This window comes from Scylla paramamosain, chromosome 7 (assembly GCF_035594125.1).
Source record: "Scylla paramamosain isolate STU-SP2022 chromosome 7, ASM3559412v1, whole genome shotgun sequence".
Taxonomy (NCBI): domain Eukaryota; kingdom Metazoa; phylum Arthropoda; class Malacostraca; order Decapoda; family Portunidae; genus Scylla; species Scylla paramamosain.
The window spans coordinates 32,296,593-32,311,164 of NC_087157.1; the positions used below are offsets into that span (position 1 = coordinate 32,296,593).

General features: G+C 44.3%; 1 protein-coding gene across 1 annotated transcript in view; it reads right to left on the reverse strand.

The window, feature by feature from the left end:
- LOC135102371 (formin-2-like) overlaps window positions 1-14,572 on the reverse strand; it is a 65,279-nt gene that overhangs the window by 28,328 nt on the left and 22,379 nt on the right. The window lies entirely within an intron of this gene.

Here is a 14,572-nt window from a genome sequence, read left to right on the forward strand (position 1 = left end):
ATAAAAACTACACCCACAGTCCCCCAAACCAAAGCCCTTCTGGGCCTTGGTTACAACATGATAAGCAGGATAATTTTCCAGGATGCAGCCAGAAGTGGACTTCAAGCACGAACTTGATAAGTTTTACGGAGCACATGCAAATTCTATACATTCATTTCAACGACGAAACCTTATGGTGTGCATTCACATTTAAAGATCTTGGCTTTAATTTTTGTTTCAAAGGACTGCAAACACAAGAAGTTATTGCTACGAGTGTTGTATCACCCTAAGAGTTCAAGTAGTGCGGGCTGTATGGACAGCATGCTTGTTCACACTGCACCCATGCAATGACTCACAGTGACCTAGGAACTAACCGTCGTCTTCATCGTGGATCACCTTCATGTTTCCTTACGTAGAGCTTGGCAGCATCATGGCTTCCCTCCAAAACTCCACTTGTATTTGTCATAAAAGAAAAGCCCTGCAGGAAAATATAACCACACAATCTGGCTTTAGTTTTCCTTTAGTGCATCATTCATCTCAATGTTCACTCTTGTTCACGATGCAATGTAGATCACTAGATCTTGACGACATCGAAACAGTATGATTCAGATCAACGTATCCAATATGTAGTGTAACTAACTGATATGCTATGGCAGTTAGCAGAGTTTTTCTTCCTCCCTCGAACCACCACCACCAGCACCACCACCATCACTACCAATCAAGTTTGAAGATCTTTTGGACAGACTCGAGAATCGCAAAGACTGAGCCTGCGGACCCTTGCGTTTCATTAGTAAACATGTTTCCTACGTCATAGATAAGATTTAGTGGTATTACTATTTCCTGAATTAACAGAACTGTTCAGCAGTCAACAACCAAGTCATGCAATAAAGAATACAATAAATATTTTGGAATTAAAACCTAAATATGCTACCGTTCTACGGATGTGCTATAGGTTGTCACTGCTCGTGCTTAGTGAGTCTCTCCAACATTTCCCATGCTTCCACCTTCTCCCCACTCTGACTTTTATTTACTCTTCTCTGTTCTCTCAAAATCGCAGTCATCCACACCAATTTACATGTGCCTTTAACTTAATCTACTAACTGACAGCAATAACCATCATTTCCAGCAAAATCATCCCGGCGGAAAAATACGTGCTGAAATAATAGTTGGGTTCCTTGAAAGTTCAGTGCGATATCGTCCAACGCGTCAGTTCGTCTCAGAAGGACTCGCGCCTGTCACGACACTGCAACCTCAGAGATATGAACTGCGCCTATAACACCGGAAATAACTGCGTGTTTCAGTCTTCCTGTTTTGCAGCCTCTCGTTTCCCTCTGACTGGCTACATTATTCATCCGCTCAAGGTTGTTCAAAGTTTATTGGTTTTGTTTCGATACGAGGAATATGGTGAATAATACAGCACAATGTTCTTGCCCGGTAGAGTGTATCATATGTATAAAACTTCACGTTGACACAAAAATTATATGATGTCGTTGTTTCAGCGTTGACTTACCGTGGATATTAGTTACGAGTTCATTAAGCTTTCGAGCGGAATCTTGCACTCAGCCTTCAATAGTCTTTTGTCAGTGGTCGCCAAGGTCGGTCGGTCACGGCTCATATCAGAATTACATACTTGCTGTTAAATAATCTGATACAATTGCTAACACGTTTATCCATTTCCACAACTAAGTAGCAACGGTTTCCAGATTAATTCCACACACACACACACACACACACACACACACACACACACACACACACACACACACACACACACACACACACAGCTGAGTGGCGTGCGCTTATGCAATATGGAAACTCATCAGCGAGAGAGGGTGATGGTGCACACTTCGAGGCTGAGGGCGAAGGAGCAAGAACAGTTGGAGTAGCGGTGGTCGTGATGGCTTGAGGGACGCGTCGTCTTGGATTTAACCTTTACTGGCAAGAGGAACATAAATTAGTGTAATCAGTAAATTATCTTGGCTAAATCATGGAACTAATGCACAAACACATCAATGAGCTATGCCGAAACGTAATGTATCTCGTATATTATTACGGATTAACTAGAGGTACTGAACATCTCGGCAGTACAAGAGTAATGTCTCCTCGATGCTTAACGAGTAGTCCAATACACATACATGGACGGAGTCACGCACTCACCAAAACAAAACTTGTAACGAGTAGTTCACTAAACAAACTCTTTTCACTCGCATGTACACAAATACTTCCCAAAAAATGCAAGTTTCTAACTTGTCTTCCTGCCTCGACTCTTTCTATAACTCCACACTTTTGTCGTTCACGTCTCGGGGGTTTCCACTACATACTTTTCATTCGCGGTGAGTCAGTTGAAAGGTCAGCGCTTTCCTACTGCAATCACGGAGCAAATACCACTACCACAGTCGCCGCAGCCTCGCTCCTACTGTACCGCCGTGGAGATCTGCCGACAAGACACTGAGGGCACATGCTGGTGGTGTGTGGGGAGGCAGCATGGGACGGAAGAGGGCGGCGGAGAGGGAGTGTTGAGTGAGTGAATGAGTGTGTGTGTGTGTGTGTGCATCCATCCACAAGGCCGTTCTAGTCACCAGCGCGACACACACACACACACACACACACACACACACACACACACACACACACACACACACACACACACGAAAACTTTCATGAGTAATTATTATTCGTATTGCAATTAAAGCTCGGAAAATAAAACATAGGCTTAAACGATGAACCTCTCACTATCACCACCACGGACACCACCACCACCACCACCACCACCACCAGGAAGACCAGACCATCAACGTATGATAATTGTCGTGTCGCCAAATTCGGATTAACAACCAAGGTTCCTCGCCGAGACGCTCACATGCAATATTTCAGGACACACACACACACACACACACACACACACACACACACACACAATAGAATAAATGAAGTACAGTAAAATAAACAAATAACACAAAACAGATGAAATGAATCAATAAATACATAAATACAGGAACAGAACAGATAAACATTTGCAAAACTACACCTGCACACGATTACTTGTAAAATAAAAGTAGTCTTGTTCCCAAACTTATCAAGGTCACTATTGCAAACTTCATTCCGGTGCTCTCCTCGACAGGTCTCAACACGTCTATCATAGCTAAGTTGTAATGATAATCCCGCCACCATTGCTGCCACTCCCACTTCCTTCTCCGTCATTCAGACATTATCCATTTCCTTAGGGAGAGTTAAAACATGCTCTCTCTCTCTCTCTCTCTCTCTCTCTCTCTCTCTCTCTCTCTCTCTCTCTCTCTCTCTCTCTCTCTCTCTCTCTCTCTTTGTCCTTGCAGCAAAGAACTAGAATTTGTTGGAGCATGTACTTTGTTTTTTGCCTTTCTTTTGTCACTTCTGTAGTACGTATGATATTGCTGCTGCTGCTGCTGTTACCCCTCCTCCTCCTCCTCCTCCAGTTTATGAAAAGTCATTCTCTCAACATTACGAAATTTAACTCAACTGTGATGAATAGTCTGATGTCATTTATCTATTAATTTTTATGATCTATTTTTTTCCGACTAAGATAATGAGATGTGTGGCGCATGACTAATGGATGTAAGAGGCATGACAACCGTAGTGAAGCAATAGTAGTAGTAGTAGTAGTAGTAGTAGTAGTAGTAGTAGTAGTAGTAGTAGTAGTAGTAGTAGCATATACTCCCATGTGTATACTCGTATTGTGCATACACACACACACACACACACACACACACACACACACACACACACACACACACACAGTATACATACATACTGTATTTGCATACTACTACTACTACTACTACTACTACTACTACTACACGACTCTGTAGGCCTTGGGATGGGTACGTTTGGTCTGTCGTGTAAGTCTCCATAAAGGGATATACCCAAAACAAACAACCAAACAGGAAGGTAAATACGATCGCCAGCCTCCTGCTCCCGGGCCCGCGAGGGTCGCTCTTCCGTGGCGAGGCCTTTCCTATTTTTCGTAGAGTGAACACTGACCAACACTTGAAAGAACACCCGCACACACTGTCCTCGCCTGACTGGGCATCCGACACTTGAACCCTTTGAACATTTTAGGAAGGTGTGTGTGTGTGTGTGTGTGTGTGTGTGTGTGTGTGTGTGTGTGTGTGTGTGTGTGTGTGTGTGTGTGTGTGTGTGTGTGTGTGTGTGTGTGTGTGTGTGTGTGTGTGTGTGTGTGTGTGTGTGTGTGTGTGTGTGTGTGTGTGTGTGTGTGTGTGTGTGTGTGTGTGTGTGTGTGTGTGTGTGTGTGTGTGTGTGTGTGTGTGTGTGTGTGTGTGTGTGTGTGTGTGTGTGTGTGTGTGTGGTACGTATGTTTCTATTCGCAGGGCTGGTTCCTTTTTACACCGAGGTGGCTTGGCTGCCGCTGCAGACACCACACAGCCCCGGGGCGACCTGCTCGAGGCCTTGCACTGGAAGCACTGCACAGGCATGCCAGGTTTGGGGGTAAAACTCTCCACGAACCCTGGCTGAGGGACTTGTGAAGACCGTCCTAAATTGTCACCCGAACCCGAACATGGCATGTATGCTCCGCGACCGTGAACAGTTTTATGTCCTACACCTCCTGCCGTCGGCGCCACGTGACTCATTCAAGATGGACTCGAGGGGAATGTGTGGGAGGGGCGGTGCCGCATAATGACATTCCTGCACTCCTCGACCCCACTAAGGGTGATGCACATCTCCTCGTCAAAGACAACTATGTAAGTATCATGGCGTGTTATACCTATGTATTCTACGTATTTTTTTTTTTTCAAGAAGTGCGAAAAGAAACACGATCTCTTCATCCTGAGGCCTAAGATCATACTTATATTAACACCGACGATAATTTCTGAATGACTAGGTCCGGGTGGTTCCGCTGCAAGCACTTGACGGAGAGAAAGTCACTAGACCCTTGAAGCCGGGAGGTCTATACTGTCGGCCCCGCGGCGGTGACAGAGGACCTTGTTCCCTGTCGCCTTCCCCAAGTCTTCCTCGTTCTCCGTCGAGAAGATTTTTCAGGCACTTCTACTGTGCTGTCCGAATGCAAACCATTCAGTGAAGTATAGGCGACCCACACACAAGTGACAGGCCAACACATTAATGTATGGGAGTGTATGAGGAGTGATAGTAAAGAGGAAAGGGTTTTGAAATTGCAGCAGCAGCAGCTGTTAGTGTTGTTGTTGACAAACTATTGATACAATACAAATATACGACGATAATGACAAACAGACACAGGCTCAGATACAAACTCTACCATCCTTCAAGAAAACCAGTCTTGCGTGCGCGACGGTTCATTGCACAAACATACATACAGAGAGAGAGAGAGAGAGAGAGAGAGAGAGAGAGAGAGAGAGAGAGAGAGAGAGAGAGAGAGAGAGAGAGAGAGAATACTAGTGTGTGCAGCATGCTTGACGTGGATGACCTTGCCGTCCCATCCATCCCATTACCACAGCCACAGCCAATCATCAACATTCTTTCGGGAGTAACAACAACATTATTAACACTAACAACAACAACTGCCACTCAGGAACCTCCTGTTACAAACCATCACGTACTGTGCATACCTCCCTACACCATTATTGCTTCTACTTCCACCACACAAATCATCACACACACCTGAGTACAGTTCATATTCATCACCAGCAGCCACACCCACATCACTGCTGCACTTCAAGTGATATCACAATATCACACAACACCTATCACGCTCTCTGCCACATCACTATCACCACCGCCACACTCCAGCATCCTCACGACACACACACACACACACACACCACCACCACATCACATCCTTCATAACACACCACCACTACTACTACATCATCATCATCATCAGTAACAGAGCACACGAGAACCGCACACCACTAAATGCATCACTTCATAACACACACGACCACAACCACATCGCATCACATCCCTCCCATTGACACGACACACACCAGCATCACATCATACCTTAAACAGCACACATCACACGGCACCACACAATACCCAGCACGACTACATCACCATCGCATCACATCCTCCTTCACCCACTACATCACACTACGACCACCACCACCACCACGCCACACACCATGACCACCACCACCACGCCACACACCATGACCACCACCACCACGCCACACACCACGACCACCACCACCACTCACCGCCAGCCAGAATGACTTCCTCGGATGGACGACCCGAGCGAACTCAATAGTCTAGCAGGCGACACACACACACACACACACACACACACACACACACACACACACACACACACACACACACACACACACACACACACACACACACACACACACACACACACACACATTGCATAACACGTAGCGGAAAAAAAAGATCTCTGAAATTGTGTTGGAAGAGATATACGATCTAAGATATGGGAGGAAGAGGAGGAGGAGGAGGAGGAGGAGGAGGAGGAGGAGGAGGAGGAGGAGGAGGAGGAGGAGGAGGAGGAGGAGGAGGAAGAATTGCAATTCAGTTGGCAAGAAGGGAAAGACGGAGAAAGGTAGAATAGGTTATGCAGGAAGGAGAAGGAATGAAGGAAGAAAAGAAGGAAGAAAAGGAAGGGTGGAAGGAAGAGAGACAGAAGGGAAGGAAAGGAAAGAAGATAAGTAGTGAAAGAAGGAAAAGAGGGAGAGACGAAGGGAAAAGCAGAAAGTCAAGAGGAAGGAAAGAAGGAAGGAAGGAGGTGATGAAAGGAAGAGGAGGGGAGGGAGCAAAAGGTAAGGAGAAAAGAAGGAAGTAATGGAAGGAAGAGAAGAGGGAGGGACGAAAGGAAGGTAAGGAGGTAAGGAGGAAGGAAGGAAGGAAGTGATGGAAGGAGAACGAGGAGGGGAGGGAACGAAAGAGATGCGGATGGAAAGGGAAGGAGGGAAGGAAGAGGAGGTAGTGGAGGAGGGAGGACAGGGGGGTACGAATGGCTGGCTGAGGTCATGTGATATGGCTGACCATTCCACTTAGCTCGAAGGTCATAAAGTGAAACGAAAATATCCTTAGAACTCGACATACGAAACCTTTCTTTCTTGCAACATATTTCTTCACACGTCCTTCCCGGTTCTCTCATCTTTCTCATCCATATTTTTCCATTTTCTTTTACTATTCTTCCATTCACTGTTGATTTATTATCCTTGTTTTTCATCTTTCTCATTCGTATTTTCCATTTTCTTTCTCTGTTCTCCCACTCACTGTTGATAATCCTTATTTTTCATCTTTCTCATTCATATTTTCCATTTTCTTTCACTATTCTCCTATTCACTATCAGCTATCATAAACATTTCTACTAATTCTCATCTCTCTCGTCCATGTTTCCCATTTTCTTTCACTATTTTCCTATGCACTGTTAATGATATATATATATATATATATATATATATATATATATATATATATATATATATATATATATATATATATATATATATATATATATATATATATATATATATATATATATATTATATATATATATATATATATATATATATATATATATATATATATATATATATATATATATATTTTTTTTTTTCCTATTCCTACGTTCATACCTTTTTTTTCTCTTCAATATGCCTTTTTTTCGTTCATGGTTCACAGCTTCCCACGTCCTTCATACTCCGTCATGCACGCTTCACGCTTCCCTACCCTCACACAATTGTTCACTTGCACCTCAGTTGCTTATTAATATCTGAACGATTGCAAATTTTCAAGGCCTCTATTTACTCTTGGTGGGGCACGATTTTGTTTTAATTTTCTTTCTTAACATGGGGAAGTATAATATGAAACGTTAACAACAGATATTCTCGTATTTCTATGTAACTCTCTCTCTCTCTCTCTCTCTCTCTCTCTCTCTCTCTCTCTCTCTCTCTCTCTCTCTCTCTCTCTCTCTCTCTCTCATCCAAAACGTTAATTATTTCCTATTCTCTATTTTTTTCTTTTATTATTTAATTTTCCTTCCCTTTTTCTCATAATAACACACGAACATAATAAACTAAAGGAAGCTGCAAGAAGCCATCAGGTCTGCCCTACATGTGCCAGTCCACCAATGAAACCTACATATCTATTTCCACCTTTCATTTCCATCCACATTATTTGTCTACCGATTTAAACTTCCCCATTGACTCGGCATTAACAACCTACTTACTAAGTCCATTCCACTCATCTACCACTCTATCTAATAACCGATTTCTTGCAATTTCTCTTCCCTTCTACCTTCTTCTCGTCTCTTATGTTTAGCCTCCTCCTCCTCTTCCTCCTCCTCCTCCCCTCCCTTCTCCTCCTCCTCCAGGTTTACTGACTCAGGCTGTAGTCAAGTGTCATCAGTCTCGAAAGCCTTACACTAGAAACCTGCCTCTTCAAATTAATGCGATCGAATATCACTCTTTTCACCTCCTTGTCGCCATAGTTGTTCTCCTCCTCCTCCTCCTCCTCCTCTTTGTTTCTCATAGTTTTCTCTTTTTCTTCTTCTACTTCTTTTTTTCTTCTTCTTCTTCTTCTTCTTCTTCTTCTTCTTTGTTCGTTAATGCTCCTTATATACTCCTGTCATCTTTCTTCCTTTTATATGGGACTGGAAAATCTTATAACTCCCCCTTTTCTCCCCACTCTCTCTCTCTCTCTCTCTCTCTCTCTCTCTCTCTCTCTCTCTCTCTCTCTCTCTCTCTCTCTCTCTCTCCGTTCCTTGGGCATTTGCATGATTTACATATTCAGAAATCAGTCACATTCCCTTCCTCTTCCTTCATCTCTTGTTTTCTTCTCTAAGTATCAACCTTCTTTCCTTTTCTCATAATTCTTACACCTATTCTCTTATAGTCGTTACTTCTTTTCCTCCTTCTTTCCAGTTCTATTCTCAGGTGACGTCAATCTTATCATTTTTAAATCTTCCTAAATCATCTTTTACCTTTTTTTTTTCTTTAATCTTCCTCTCCTTCCTTTCCCCTCTTCCTCTGTTTATTTGCTTCTTTCCTGGATTTCCTTCCTTCTTGCAGTTCTAGCGCATGTACTTTATATACCAACACAGTCATCTGTTATGTGTTCTTTCTCTGCAATCCGATTTAATCCTCCTCTTCCTCTTCTACTTTCCCTTTCTTTCTCATCCTCCTATTCCTCCAGTACTTCCTCCTCCTCCTCCTCCTCCTCCTCTTCCTCCGTTCTGAAAGCCAAACACCATCAAGGTCACAAGTCAACGTCCTCTTCCTGTTATCTTCTCTCTCCTCTTCCCCCTCATTAGCATCTTCACCTTCACTATCATTATTCCCTCTTTTCTTTCACTAGTATTTGCTTCTCTCTCTCTCTCTCTCTCTCTCTCTCTCTCTCTCTCTCTCTCTCTCTCTCTCTCTCTCTCTCTCTCTCTCTCTCTCTCTCTCTCTCTCTCTCTCTCTCTCTCTCTCTTTGTTCGTCTGTCATTCATCGTTCCATCATTCTTTTCTCTTCTTTCTTCCAGTTTCGTTCTCCACAGTAATATTTTCCTTTCTCCTCCTCCTCCTCTTTTTAGTCCCCCTCTTTCACTTACATCTTTCTCATATTGTCTCTATCTTTTTTCTTCTTTAACATCTTTCTTCTTCTTCTCCCCCCCCTTCTTCCTTAGCATCGTCTCCTTTTCCCCCCCTCCCTCTCTTCTTCTTTCCATTTCCTTTTCCTTCTCCGTCATCTCCATATTCCATTCAGTTTATACCTCCTCCTTCCTTTTCTCACCCATTATCATCATCCCTTTCTTCCTCTCACCGTCATGTACTTCCTCTCCACACCATCCTTCGTTTCCCTCCTCGACCGTCTCTTCCAACCCCGCCGGTCGCATGTGTTCTTTAACGCTTTGTTCTCCTCATCACGACGATTCTCAAAGGTCGAAGAGATGCTAAGTCGGATTTTAATGAGTGTCTTTTCCAATGTAATGTAGAATCCTTGTTGGATCTATCCCTAGAATCATGAGAACCCCTTACAACTTCGTCTAGACTACGGTCTGTTCAGTGTAGTAGAGATAAGGCGCCAAAGTGTTTCAAAATACTGTTGCTGTCCTTCTCACTCACTGAACTCCGAGCTGGAACTACAATACAAGGTCACGATCATCATCCACTGTCACTCTCTGTCCTCCCCGCTTCCTTCCAAACCCTGGCCTGTTGCGTCCCTGCGGAGGTAATGAAGGAGAAACGCGGGGAACGAGGGAAGGGATCAGGAAGGGAAAGGAAAGGAAGGGAAGGGATGGGAGGAAGAGAGGGAGGCAAGGGGAAGGAAGGAAAGATAAAGGAAGGGAAGGGAACGGTAAAGGACAGATGTGAACAATAGCTTTAAAATACACGAAAGTTTCAAGATCCACGTGAGAAACCCAAGAGAGAGAGAGAGAGAGGGGGGGGGAGGGTCAGGTAAGAAACAAAGATTGGTATGAGGAAAGAGGAGGGAAAGAGACGGAAAGTATTCACGCTGAAGCATAAAATTATATCAAGGAAAACATGAGCTTCACGAGAGAGAGAGAGAGAGAGAGAGAGAGAGAGAGAGAGAGAGAGAGAGAGAGAGGGAGAGATGAGAGAGAGAGAGAGAGAGAGAGAGAGAGAGAGACTGGCTGAAGGATGGAAAGGAAGGGAAATGGGCGGAGGTATGACGGAACAGGAAGTAGTGACACCTGTCTGATGGCGCACCTGCTGCTCTTTCCCTCCCCTCCCTCCCGCACCCACCAGATGTCAGTCACGTGGACCATTTCATCTCTCCCAACGCTAATAAAAGCATGACTGGTTATTATGACCCGTATTCTGAAACGCTTTGCTGACTCACCACGACAATTTTCAAAGGCCACACAGAATAATTAGTCGGGTTCTCAAGAGTGGTTTCCCCTGCTAATAAGACGAGATCTTGTTAATAAGTCACTAGAGACATAAAAATACCCTTAAAAACCTGTGTCACTTCAAACAGAGCCTTTTGAGTGTAGTGGAGGTGCACGCGGAAGTGTTTCAGAATATTGCCCGGAGTTATCCAAGCCTGTTTTACTGAACACAAATAAGCCTCCAGGTATTGAAAGTTCTACCTGCTCAGTGTTTTGCTGGCAGTGGTGTCTTTGCAAAACTTAAACTCTAAACTCTCACAGGCTACTTTGTTAAGCTTAAGGGAACCAATAGCAATAAAGGGTTAGAGGAAAACACAGATCCGGTTGTTATTGACAGTGGTCCTCTCCCCCCTCCTTCCGCATCACGGCAACACATGACTGGCTGCACTATCGGGAATTTTTTTCTCTTATTTTTCTTCCTCTCCTTCTTTCAACGTGTTAAGGAGGCATGACCACGGACATAAAACCGAGAAGGAAACCCCGTTTGTGTATGTCACTTTCGAAAAGATAACTATAGGAGGAGGAAAATTAAAAAAAGTTAGCGAATTTACGAGTTTCGGAGGTTACTTTCTCATGAGCACGTCTGTACATAAAATAAAAGGCTGAAGTTACCATGGGAAGCTCCTTTTTTTCGCAGTATGGTTGCATGAGTAAGTGCATCGACCTGGGAAAAGTTTCGAGGGTGGCCAGGGTGAACAAATCTTACTTAGGTGACGCTTGACGGTTCATGCAGTACGGTTAGTCAGTGAGGACACTCGCTGGTGGCTGCTGTAGTTTTGTAGCTGACGGTAAAATCCATATAAGAATGAAAATTAAGAACCAGGCACCTGACTTCTATAGATATGTCAAGGCTTAGAAAGAGCTTTGTCCTACAGTAGAATAATTGAAGCTAGTGATGATGATGGTGATGGTGATGATGATGATGAAAGTCCCTTCAATCTTTCCTCTTTCCCCTCCTCCCCTCCCTGTGCTTTCCCTTCTCCCCTCTCCTCCACCTCCCTCGTCCACAGCTCGATTATGGAAATTTATCAGGAAAAATTAGTGAGGAAGAAGTGAATCACTATGACTTTCGTGTGTGTGTGTGTGTGTGTGTGTGTGTGTGTGTGTGTGTGTGTGTGTGTGTGTGTGTGTGTGTGTATGGCGGATGGGCACAATGGAAAAGGCTAGATGGCAGATTAAATAACAATAGGAAAAAAGAAGGAAAAGAAAGTCCTCACTGAGATGATTGTAAAAAACTCTGATTTTAACTTTTTTTTCGGTTTCTTACAAATTTCTCTCTCTCTCTCTCTCTCTCTCTCTCTCTCTCTCTCTCTCTCTCTCTCTCTCTCTCTCTCTCTCTCTCTCTCTCTCTCTTATTCGTGACTTACGGTGTTTAGTTCCATTAGGATCGAAGGGAGTAGGAGGAGGAGGAGGAGGAGGAGGAGGAGGAGGAGGAGGAGGAGGAGGAGGAGGAAGAGGAGGAGGTCTGGTCTAGAATAATTGCCCTCATAAAAAAATGGAGGGGGAGGAAGCTGGCTGGAGAAGTGACACCCTCCTCCTCCTTTTTCTCTTCCTCGTCCCCTTCCTCTACTCTGCTCTTCCTTTTCCTTAATTCATTCCCTCCTCCCCCAACTCTCTCTCTCTCTCTCTCTCTCTCTCTCTCTCTCTCTCTCTCTCTCTCTCTCTCTCTCTCATTCAGTAATCTTTCTTATCTTTCTTCCTCCATTTTTTCTCTCTTTCACAAATTTGCTCCTTCAGTTCACCAAACCCATTACGAATACTACATTATTTCAAAATACCCCTCTCTCTCTCTCTCTCTCTCTCTCTCTCTCTCTCTCTCTCTCTCTCTCTCTCTCTCTCTCTCTCTCTCTCTCTCTCTCTCTCTCTCTCTCTCTCATGCATTACTTTTCCCCATTTTTTTCCCACTATCTCACATCTTTCCCCTCCAATCCCCTAACCGTTACTTCACCTTCTTGACACCTTCCCCCGTCCCTCCGCCCTTCCGTGACCCGCCTCCACTTGACACTACCCCCTCCCACAATCATGCACCCCCCATCTCCCGTTCAACCACCCCTGAACTGCCCTCCTTGTCCCCCACTCTCTCTTTCTCTCTCTCCTTTCCTGTTACCTGTGCTGACCAAAGAGAAATGTGTTTTTCCTCCTTGGTTCCAATGTCTCAGTGCATTTTTACAATATTCACTCTACAAAAATCGCATTGTTTCCCTCTCTACAATGCAATGGTGATAGATTATGAGTTGTGATAGATGTTTAGTGTTTGGTTTTAGCCATTTAGCAGGAGAAGCAGCGCTGTGTTTTACGTCGAGAAGTTTATAAAGAATGTTTGGTGTGTTATCTCACGCCCAGTAACCTCTAATTGCTCCTCGCCTGTCTTCTGTCATCTCTCTACCAGATGGAAATTCCTCTATGAAAATCTCACGTAAAATTATTTCCGCGACCTAACCTAATCTGACCCAACCTAACCCAACCTGACCTAACCCAACAAAACACAATCTAACCTAACCTGAGCTGATCTAACCTAATCTAACCTAACCTAACCTAATCTAACCCTACCGAACTTAACCTAATCTAACCTAACCTAACTTGATCTAACTTAGCCTTATCCAACCTAACGTAACCTAACCTAAACTAAGTCGTTTTTTATATATGTTCAATGTCCACCTAACATGAGCGTAACATGAGGGAAAAGAGCTTACTTTCTAACTTAACTTAACATAATTTATTAAGGTGTAGGGAATTACTTCTTATGAATAATCTTACAGGCGAAACTTGGATATACAAATGGAATGTAGATTTTAACTCATTCTCGTCTCCTTTCACCCTAGCAGTACTACAACGTCAGTTTCACTTGATATTCCATACCATTAGAACATAAGAAATAAGGGAAGCTGCAAGATTCTTAGCCATCAGGCCTACACGTGGCAGTCCTTGTATATTTACCTACCTATTTCCACCTATCATCCCCATCCATAAATCTGCCTAATCTTCTCTTCAAGCTCCCCAATGACTTAGATCCCATTAAGTTCACGATAACATTTTCCATAATCAATCGGTAAAAAAAAATCACTTGAAGTTACACATCCGCTACAGTCTGGTGCATATTTCTTCTGTTCTGAATTACAATAAAATATTTTACGAAGCTTGGAAATTGTCCGTCATAATGAATGGTTTGGTAAGGCAGGCACCACTCAAACCTGTCCCTTCCCCTCACGTGACCTTCCCACCTTCCATCCCTCCGCCTAGTCACTCACCTCCCCTGCAGCCCACCTCACCTGCAATAACTTCTTCCCTCTCTCACCTTCCCTCACCCCCGCGACAGTAACTCCTCTCCCACCTCCATCGGCCTCATGACCCCCTCCCTCCCCCAGCTCCGTTATAACCACCCCCCTGCTTCCCCCATCCTCCAGGCGTAAATATTACCTGTCTCCGTGCAATGACCCCCTTCACCCATCCCCCACTTCTCCCAGTTCCATGACACCCCTCCTCACTGACCCCTCCCCTCTCCCTCCCAGCAGCGCCGCAGAGGTTCAGCAAGCCAGTTTCCCTCCGCATGATTAGTTAAAAGTTTCCCTTCCTGCCCCAAACTTCCAGCCTTCCCTCCCTCTCTCCTTCTCTCCCTCCCTCCCTCCTCCTTCACCTTTCCTCTCCCTCTCACGTGAACCGGGTGACTCTTGATGGTTCCTATATCATTCCTCCTTCCTCCCCTCCCTCTCTCCTCCTCTCCCTCCCTCCTACTTCACCTTTCCTCTCTCTCTCTCCCTC